This window comes from Hemitrygon akajei, unplaced genomic scaffold, assembly GCF_048418815.1.
Source record: "Hemitrygon akajei unplaced genomic scaffold, sHemAka1.3 Scf000137, whole genome shotgun sequence".
Classification (NCBI taxonomy): Eukaryota; Metazoa; Chordata; class Chondrichthyes; order Myliobatiformes; family Dasyatidae; genus Hemitrygon; species Hemitrygon akajei.
In genome coordinates this window covers 596,329-605,708 of record NW_027332023.1, presented here as the reverse complement: position 1 = coordinate 605,708, position 9,380 = coordinate 596,329, and positions in this window count along the sequence as shown.

Here is a 9,380-nt window from a genome sequence, read left to right as displayed (position 1 = left end):
TAATGGAGGGGTACAGGTTCAGGGCAAATTTGTGTGGAGTTCTGCATTAGTACATTCCAGTGAGACAAGGGGGTTCTGGGTGGGTACAGGTTCAGGGCATATCTGTGTGGAATTCTGCATTGGTACGTTACAGTGAGACAGGGAGGTTATGGAGGGTACAGGTTCAGGGCATATTTGTCTGGAGTTCTGCATTGGTACGTTCCAGTGAGACAGGGAGGTTATGGAGGGGTACAGGTTCAGGGTATATTTGTGTGGAGTACTGCTTTGGTACGTTCCAGTGTGACTGGGAGGTTATGGAGGGGTACAGGTTCCGGGCATATTTGTTTGGAGTTCTGCATTGGTACGTTCCAGTGAGACAGGGAAGTTATGGAGGGTACAGGCTCAGGGCATATTTGTGTGGAGCTCTGCATTGGTACGTTCCAGTGAGACAGGGAGGTTATGGAGGGGTACAGGTTCAGGGCAAATTTGTGTGTAGTTCTGCAGTGTGACGTTCCAGTGAGACATGAGGTTATGGACGGATACAGGTTCAGGGCACATTTGTGTGGACTTCTGCATTGGTACGTTCCAGTGAGACCTGGAGGTTATGGAGCGGTGCAGGTTCAGGGCATATTTGTGTGGAGTTCTGCATTGGTACTTTCAAGTGAGACAGGGAGGTTATGCAGAGTACAGGTTCATGGCATATTTGTGTGGAGTTCTGCATTGGTACGTTCCAGTGAGATAAGGAGGTTATGGAGGGATACAGGTTCAGGGCATATTTGTGTGGTGTTCTGCATTGGTATGTTCCAGTGAGACAGGGAGGTTATGGAGGGTACAGGTTCAGGGCATATTTGTGTGGAGCTCTGCATTGGTACGTTCCAGTGAGACAGGGAGGTTATGGAGGGGTACAGGTTCAGGGCAAATTTGTGTGTAGTTCTGCAGTGGGACGTTCCAGTGAGACATGAGGTTATGGACGGGTACAGGTTCAGGGCACATTTGTGTGGACATCTGCATTGGTACGTTCCAGTGAGACCGGGAGGTTATGGAGGGGTACAGGTTCAGGGCATATTTGTGTGGAGTTCTTCATTGGTACGTTCCAGTGAGACAGGGAGGTTATGGAGGGGTACAGGTTCAGGGCATATTTGTGTGGAGTTCTGCATTGGTACGTTCCTGTGAGACAGGGAGGTTATGAAGGGGTACAGGTTCAGGGCATATTTGTGTGGAGTTCTGCATTGGTACGTTCCAATGAGACAGGGAGGTTACTGAGGGTACAGGTTCAGGGCAAATTTGAGTGTAGTTCTGCATTGGCACTTTCCAGTGAGACAGACAGGTTATGGAGGGGTACAGGTTCAGGGCACATTTGTGAGGAGTTCTGCATTGGTACATTCCAGTGTGACAGGGAGGTTATGGAGGGGTACAGGTTCAGGGCATATTTGTGTGGAAATCTGCATTGGTACGTTCCAGTGAGACAGGGAGGTTATGGAGGGATACAGGTTCAGGGCAAATATGTGTGTAGTTCTGCAGTGGGACGTTCCAGTGAGACATGAGGTTATGGACGGGTACAGGTTCAGGGCACATTTGTGTGGACATCTGCATTGGTACGTTCCAGTGAGACCGGGAGGTTATGGAGGGGTACAGGTTCAGGGCATATTTGTGTGGAGTTCTTCATTGGTACGTTCCAGTGAGACAGGGAGGTTATGGAGGGTACAAGTTCAGGGCATATTTGTGTGGAGTTCTGCATTGGTACGTTCCAGTGAGACAGGGAGGTTATGGATGTGTACAGGTTCAGGGCATATTTGTGTCGTGTTCTGCATTGGTACTTTCCAGTGGGACTGGGAGGTTATGGAGGGTACCGGTACATGGCATATTTGTGTGGAATTCTGCAGTGAGACGTTCCAGTGAGACAGGGAGTGTATGGACGTGTACAGGTTCATGGCATATTTGTGTGGAATTCTGCATTGGTACGTTCCAGTGAGACAGGGAGGTTTTGGAGGGGTACCGGTTCAGGGCATTTTTGTGTGGAGTTCTGCAGTGGGACGTTCCAGTGAGACAGGGTGGTTATGGACGGATACAGGTTCAGGGCACATTTGTGTGGAGTTCTGCATTGGTACGTTCCAGTGAGACAGGGAGATTATGGAGGGGTACAGGTTCAGGGCATATTTGTGTGGAGTTCTGCATTGGTACGTTCCTGTGAGACAGGGAGGTTATGGAGGGGTACAGGTTCAGGGCAAATTTGTGTGGAGTTCTGCATTAGTACATTCCAGTGAGACAAGGAGGTTCTGGGTGGGTACAGGTTCAGGGCATATCTGTGTGGAATTCTGCATTGGTACGTTCCAGTGAGACAGGGAGGTTATGGAGGGTACAGGTTCAGGGCATATTTGGCTGGAGTTCTGCATTGGTACGTTCCAGTGAGACAGGGAGGTTATGGAGGGGTACAGGTTCAGGGTATATTTGTGTGGAGTACTGCTTTGGTACGTTCCAGTGTGACTGGGAGGTTATGGAGGGGTACAGGTTCCGGGCATATTTGTTTGGAGTTCTGCATTGGTACGTTCCAGTGAGACAGGGAAGTTGTGGAGGGTACAGGTTCAGGGCATATTTGTGTGGAGTTCTGCAGTGGGACGTTCCAGTGAGACATCAGGTTATGGACGGGTACAGGTTCAGGGCACATTTGTGTGGAGTTCTGCATTGGTACGTTCCAGTGAGTCAGGGAGGTTATGGAGGGGTACAGGTTCCGGGCATATTTGTTTGGAGTTCTGCATTGGTACGTTCCAGTGAGACAGGGAAGTTATGGAGGGTACAGGTTCAGGGCATATTTGTGTGGAGTTCTGCAGTGGGACGTTCCAGTGAGACATGAGGTTATGGACGGGTACAGGTTCAGGGCACATTTGTGTGGAGTTCTGCATTGGTACGTTCCAGTGAGTCAGGGAGGTTATGGAGGGGTACAGGTTCAGGGCAAATTTGTGTGTAGTTCTGCAGTGGGACGTTCCAGTGAGACATGAGGTTATGGACGGATACAGGTTCAGGGCACATTTGTGAGGACTTCTGCATTGGTACGTTCCAGTGAGACCGGGAGGTTATGGAGGGGTACAGGTTCAGGGTATATTTGTTTGGAGTTCTGCTTTGGTACGTTCCTGTGTGACAGGGAGGTTATGGAGGGGTACACGTTCAGGGCATATTTGTGTGGAGTTCTGCAGTGGGACGTTCCTGTGAGACAGGGAGGTTATGGACGGGTACAGGTTCAGGGCACATTTGTGTGGAGTTCTGCATTGGTACGTTCCAGTGTGACTGGGAGGTTATGGAGGGGTACAGGTTCAGGGCATATTTGTTTGGAGTTCTGCATTGGTACGTTCCAGTGAGACAGGGAAGTTATGGAGGGTACAGGTTCAGGGCATATTTGTGTGGTGTTCTGCAGTGGGACGTTCCAGTGAGACATGAGGTTATGGACGGGTACAGGTTCAGGGCACATTTGTGTGGAGTTCTGCATTGGTACGTTCCAGTGAGACAGGGAGGTTATGGAGGGGTACAGGTTCAGGGCAAATTTGTGTGTAGTTCTGCAGTGGGACGTTCCAGTGACACATGAGGTATTGGACGGGTACAGGTTCAGGGCACATTTGTGTGCCCTTCTGCATTGGTACGTTCCAGTGAGACCGGGAGGTTATGCAGGGGTACAGGTTCAGGGCATATTTGTGTGGAGTTCTGCATTGGTACGTTCCAGTTAGAAAGGGAGGCTATAGAGGGGTACAGGTTCAGGGCAAATTAGTGTGGTTTTCTGCATTGGTACGTTCCAGTGAGACAGGGAGGTTATGGAGGGTACAAGTTCAGGGCATATTTGTGTGGAGTTCTGCATTGGTACGTTCCAGTGAGACAGGGAGGTTATGGATGTGTACAGGTTCAGGGCATATTTGTGTTGAGTTCTGCATTGGTACTTTCCAGTGGGACTGGGAGGTTATGGAGGTTACCGGTACATCGCATATTTGTGTGGAATTCTGCAGTGGGACGTTCCAGTGAGACAGGGAGTTTATGGATGTGTACAGGTTCAGGGCATATTTGTGTGGAATTCTGCATTGGTAAGTTCAAGTGAGACAGGGAGGTTTTGGAGGGGTACAGGTTCAGGTCATTGTTGTGTGGAATTCTGCATTGGTACGTTCCAGTGAGACAGGGAGGTTATGGAGGGTACAGGTTCAGGGCATATTTGTGTGGAGTTCTGCATTGGTACGTTCCAGTGAGACAGGGAGGTTTTGGAGGGGTACAGTTTCAGGGTATATTTGTTTGGAGTTCTGCGTTGGTACGTTCCTGTGTGACTGGGAGGTTATGGAGGGGTACACGTTCAGGGCATATTTGTGTGGAGTTCTGCAGTGGGACGTTCCAGTGAGACAGGGTGGTTATGGAGGGGTACAGGTTCAGGGCATATTTGTGTGGAGTTCTGCATTGGTACGTTCCTGTGAGACAGGGAGGATATGGAGCGGTGCAGGTTCAGGGCATATTTGTGTGGAGTTCTGCATTGGTACTTTCAAGTGAGACAGGGAGGTTATGCAGAGTACAGGTTCATGGCATATTTGTGTGGAGTTCTGCATTGGTACGTTCCAGTGAGATAAGGAGGTTATGGAGGGATACAGGTTCAGGGCATATTTGTGTGGTGTTCTGCATTGGTATGTTCCAGTGAGACAGGGAGGTTATGGAGGGTACAGGTTCAGGGCATATTTGTGTGGAGCTCTGCATTGGTACGTTCCAGTGAGACAGGGAGGTTATGGAGGGGTACAGGTTCAGGGCAAATTTGTGTGTAGTTCTGCAGTGGGACGTTCCAGTGAGACATGAGGTTATGGACGGGTACAGGTTCAGGGCACATTTGTGTGGACATCTGCATTGGTACGTTCCAGTGAGACCGGGAGGTTATGGAGGGGTACAGGTTCAGGGCATATTTGTGTGGAGTTCTTCATTGGTACGTTCCAGTGAGACAGGGAGGTTATGGAGGGGTACAGGTTCAGGGCATATTTGTGTGGAGTTCTGCATTGGTACGTTCCTGTGAGACAGGGAGGTTATGAAGGGGTACAGGTTCAGGGCATATTTGTGTGGAGTTCTGCATTGGTACGTTCCAATGAGACAGGGAGGTTACTGAGGGTACAGGTTCAGGGCAAATTTGAGTGTAGTTCTGCATTGGCACTTTCCAGTGAGACAGACAGGTTATGGAGGGGTACAGGTTCAGGGCACATTTGTGAGGAGTTCTGCATTGGTACATTCCAGTGTGACAGGGAGGTTATGGAGGGGTACAGGTTCAGGGCATATTTGTGTGGAAATCTGCATTGGTACGTTCCAGTGAGACAGGGAGGTTATGGAGGGATACAGGTTCAGGGCAAATATGTGTGTAGTTCTGCAGTGGGACGTTCCAGTGAGACATGAGGTTATGGACGGGTACAGGTTCAGGGCACATTTGTGTGGACATCTGCATTGGTACGTTCCAGTGAGACCGGGAGGTTATGGAGGCGTACAGGTTCAGGGCATATTTGTGTGGAGTTCTTCATTGGTACGTTCCAGTGAGACAGGGAGGTTATGGAGGGTACAAGTTCAGGGCATATTTGTGTGGAGTTCTGCATTGGTACGTTCCAGTGAGACAGGGAGGTTATGGATGTGTACAGGTTCAGGGCATATTTGTGTCGTGTTCTGCATTGGTACTTTCCAGTGGGACTGGGAGGTTATGGAGGGTACCGGTACATGGCATATTTGTGTGGAATTCTGCAGTGAGACGTTCCAGTGAGACAGGGAGTTTATGGACGTGTACAGGTTCATGGCATATTTGTGTGGAATTCTGCATTGGTACGTTCCAGTGAGACAGGGAGGTTTTGGAGGGGTACCGGTTCAGGGCATTTTTGTGTGGAGTTCTGCAGTGGGACGTTCCAGTGAGACAGGGTGGTTATGGACGGGTACAGGTTCAGGGCACATTTGTGTGGAGTTCTGCATTGGTACGTTCCAGTGAGACAGGGAGATTATGGAGGGGTACAGGTTCAGGGCATATTTGTGTGGAGTTCTGCATTGGTACGTTCCTGTGAGACAGGGAGGTTATGGAGGGGTACAGGTTCAGGGCAAATTTGTGTGGAGTTCTGCATTAGTACATTCCAGTGAGACAAGGAGGTTCTGGGTGGGTACAGGTTCAGGGCATATCTGTGTGGAATTCTGCATTGGTACGTTCCAGTGAGACAGGGAGGCTATGGAGGGTACAGGTTCAGGGCATATTTGGCTGGAGTTCTGCATTGGTACGTTCCAGTGAGACAGGGAGGTTATGGAGGGGTACAGGTTCAGGGTATATTTGTGTGGAGTACTGCTTTGGTACGTTCCAGTGTGACTGGGAGGTTATGGAGGGGTACAGGTTCCGGGCATATTTGTTTGGAGTTCTGCATTGGTACGTTCCACTGAGACAGGGAAGTTGTGGAGGGTACAGGTTCAGGGCATATTTGTGTGGAGTTCTGCAGTGGGACGTTCCAGTGAGACATCAGGTTATGGACGGGTACAGGTTCAGGGCACATTTGTGTGGAGTTCTGCATTGGTACGTTCCAGTGAGTCAGGGAGGTTATGGAGGGGTACAGGTTCCGGGCATATTTGTTTGGAGTTCTGCATTGGTACGTTCCAGTGAGACAGGGAATTTATGGAGGGTACAGGTTCAGGGCATATTTGTGTGGAGTTCTGCAGTGGGACGTTCCAGTGAGACATGAGGTTATGGACGGGTACAGGTTCAGGGCACATTTGTGTGGAGTTCTGCATTGGTACGTTCCAGTGAGTCAGGGAGGTTATGGAGGGGTACAGGTTCAGGGCAAATTTGTGTGTAGTTCTGCAGTGGGACGTTCCAGTAAGACATGAGGTTATGGACGGATACAGGTTCAGGGCACATTTGTGAGGACTTCTGCATTGGTACGTTCCAGTGAGACCGGGAGGTTATGGAGGGGTACAGGTTCAGGGTATATTTGTTTGGAGTTCTGCTTTGGTACGTTCCTGTGTGACAGGGAGGTTATGGAGGGGTACACGTTCAGGGCATATTTGTGTGGAGTTCTGCAGTGGGACGTTCCTGTGAGACAGGGAGGTTATGGACGGGTACAGGTTCAGGGCACATTTGTGTGGAGTTCTGCATTGGTACGTTCCAGTGTGACTGGGAGGTTATGGAGGGGTACAGGTTCAGGGCATATTTGTTTGGAGTTCTGCATTGGTACGTTCCAGTGAGACAGGGAAGTTATGGAGGGTACAGGTTCAGGGCATATTTGTGTGGTGTTCTGCAGTGGGACGTTCCAGTGAGACATGAGGTTATGGACGGGTACAGGTTCAGGGCACATTTGTGTGGAGTTCTGCATTGGTACGTTCCAGTGAGACAGGGAGGTTATGGAGGGGTACAGGTTCAGGGCAAATTTGTTTGTAGTTCTGCAGTGGGACGTTCCAGTGACACATGAGGTATTGGACGGGTACAGGTTCAGGGCACATTTGTGTGCCCTTCTGCATTGGTACGTTCCAGTGAGACCGGGAGGTTATGCAGGGGTACAGGTTCAGGGCATATTTGTGTGGAGTTCTGCATTGGTACGTTCCAGTGAGAAAGGGAGGCTATAGAGGGGTACAGGTTCAGGGCAAATTAGTGTGGTTTTCTGCATTGGTACGTTCCAGTGAGACAGGGAGGTTATGGAGGGTACAAGTTCAGGGCATATTTGTGTGGAGTTCTGCATTGGTACGTTCCAGTGAGACAGGGAGGTTATGGATGTGTACAGGTTCAGGGCATATTTGTGTTGAGTTCTGCATTGGTACTTTCCAGTGGGACTGGGAGGTTATGGAGGTTACCGGTACATCGCATATTTGTGTGGAATTCTGCAGTGGGACGTTCCAGTGAGACAGGGAGTTTATGGACGTGTACAGGTTCAGGGCATATTTGTGTGGAATTCTGCATTGGTAAGTTCAAGTGAGACAGGGAGGTTTTGGAGGGGTACAGGTTCAGGGCATTGTTGTGTGGAATTCTGCATTGGTACGTTCCAGTGAGACAGGGAGGTTATGGAGGGTACAGGTTCAGGGCATATTTGTGTGGAGTTCTGCATTGGTACGTTCCAGTGAGACAGGGAGGTTTTGGAGGGGTACAGTTTCAGGGTATATTTGTTTGGAGTTCTGCGTTGGTACGTTCCTGTGTGACTGGGAGGTTATGGAGGGGTACACGTTCAGGGCATATTTGTGTGGAGTTCTGCAGTGGGACGTTCCAGTGAGACAGGGTGGTTATGGAGGGGTACAGGTTCAGGGCATATTTGTGTGGAGTTCTGCATTGGTACGTTCCTGTGAGACAGGGAGGTTATGGAGGGGTACAGGTTCAGGGCAAATTTGTGTGGAGTTCTGCATTAGTACATTCCAGTGAGACAAGGAGGTTCTGGGTGGGTACAGGTTCAGGGCATATCTGTGTGGAATTCTGCATTGGTGCGTTCCAGTGAGACAGGGAGGTTATGGAGGGTACAGGTTCAGGGCATATTTGTCTGGAGTTCTGCATTGGTACGTTCCAGTGAGACAGGGAGGTTATGGAGGGGTACAGGTTCAGGGTATATTTGTGTGGAGTACTGCTTTGGTACGTTCCAGTGTGACTGGGAGGTTATGGAGGGGTACAGGTTCCGGGCATATTTGTTTGGAGTTCTGCATTGGTACGTTCCAGTGAGACAGGGAAGTTATGGAGGGTACAGGTTCAGGGCATATTTGTGTGGAGTTCTGCAGTGGGACGTTCCAGTGAGACATGAGGTTATGGACGGGTACAGGTTCAGGGCACATTTGTGTGGAGTTCTGCATTGGTACGTTCCAGTGAGTCAGGGAGGTTATGGAGGGGTACAGGCTCAGGGCATATTTGTGTGGAGCTCTGCAGTGGTACGTTCCAGTGAGACAGGGAGGTTATGGAGGGGTACAGGTTCAGGGCAAATTTGTGTGTAGTTCTGCAGTGGGACGTTCCAGTGAGACATGAGGTTATGGACGGATACAGGTTCAGGGCACATTTGTGTGGACTTCTGCATTGGTACGTTCCAGTGAGACCGGGAGGTTATGGAGCGGTGCAGGTTCAGGGCATATTTGTGTGGAGTTCTGCATTGGTACTTTCAAGTGAGACAGGGAGGTTATGCAGAGTACAGGTTCATGGCATATTTGTGTGGAGTTCTGCATTGGTACGTTCCAGTGAGATAAGGAGGTTATGGAGGGATACATGTTCAGGGCATATTTGTGTGGTGTTCTGCATTGGTATGTTCCAGTGAGACAGGGAGGTTATGGAGGGTACAGGTTCAGGGCATATTTGTGTGGAGCTCTGCATTGGTACGTTCCAGTGAGACAGGGAGGTTATGGAGGGGTACAGGTTCAGGGCAAATTTGTGTGTAGTTCTGCAGTGGGACGTTCCAGTGAGACATGAGGTTATGGACGGG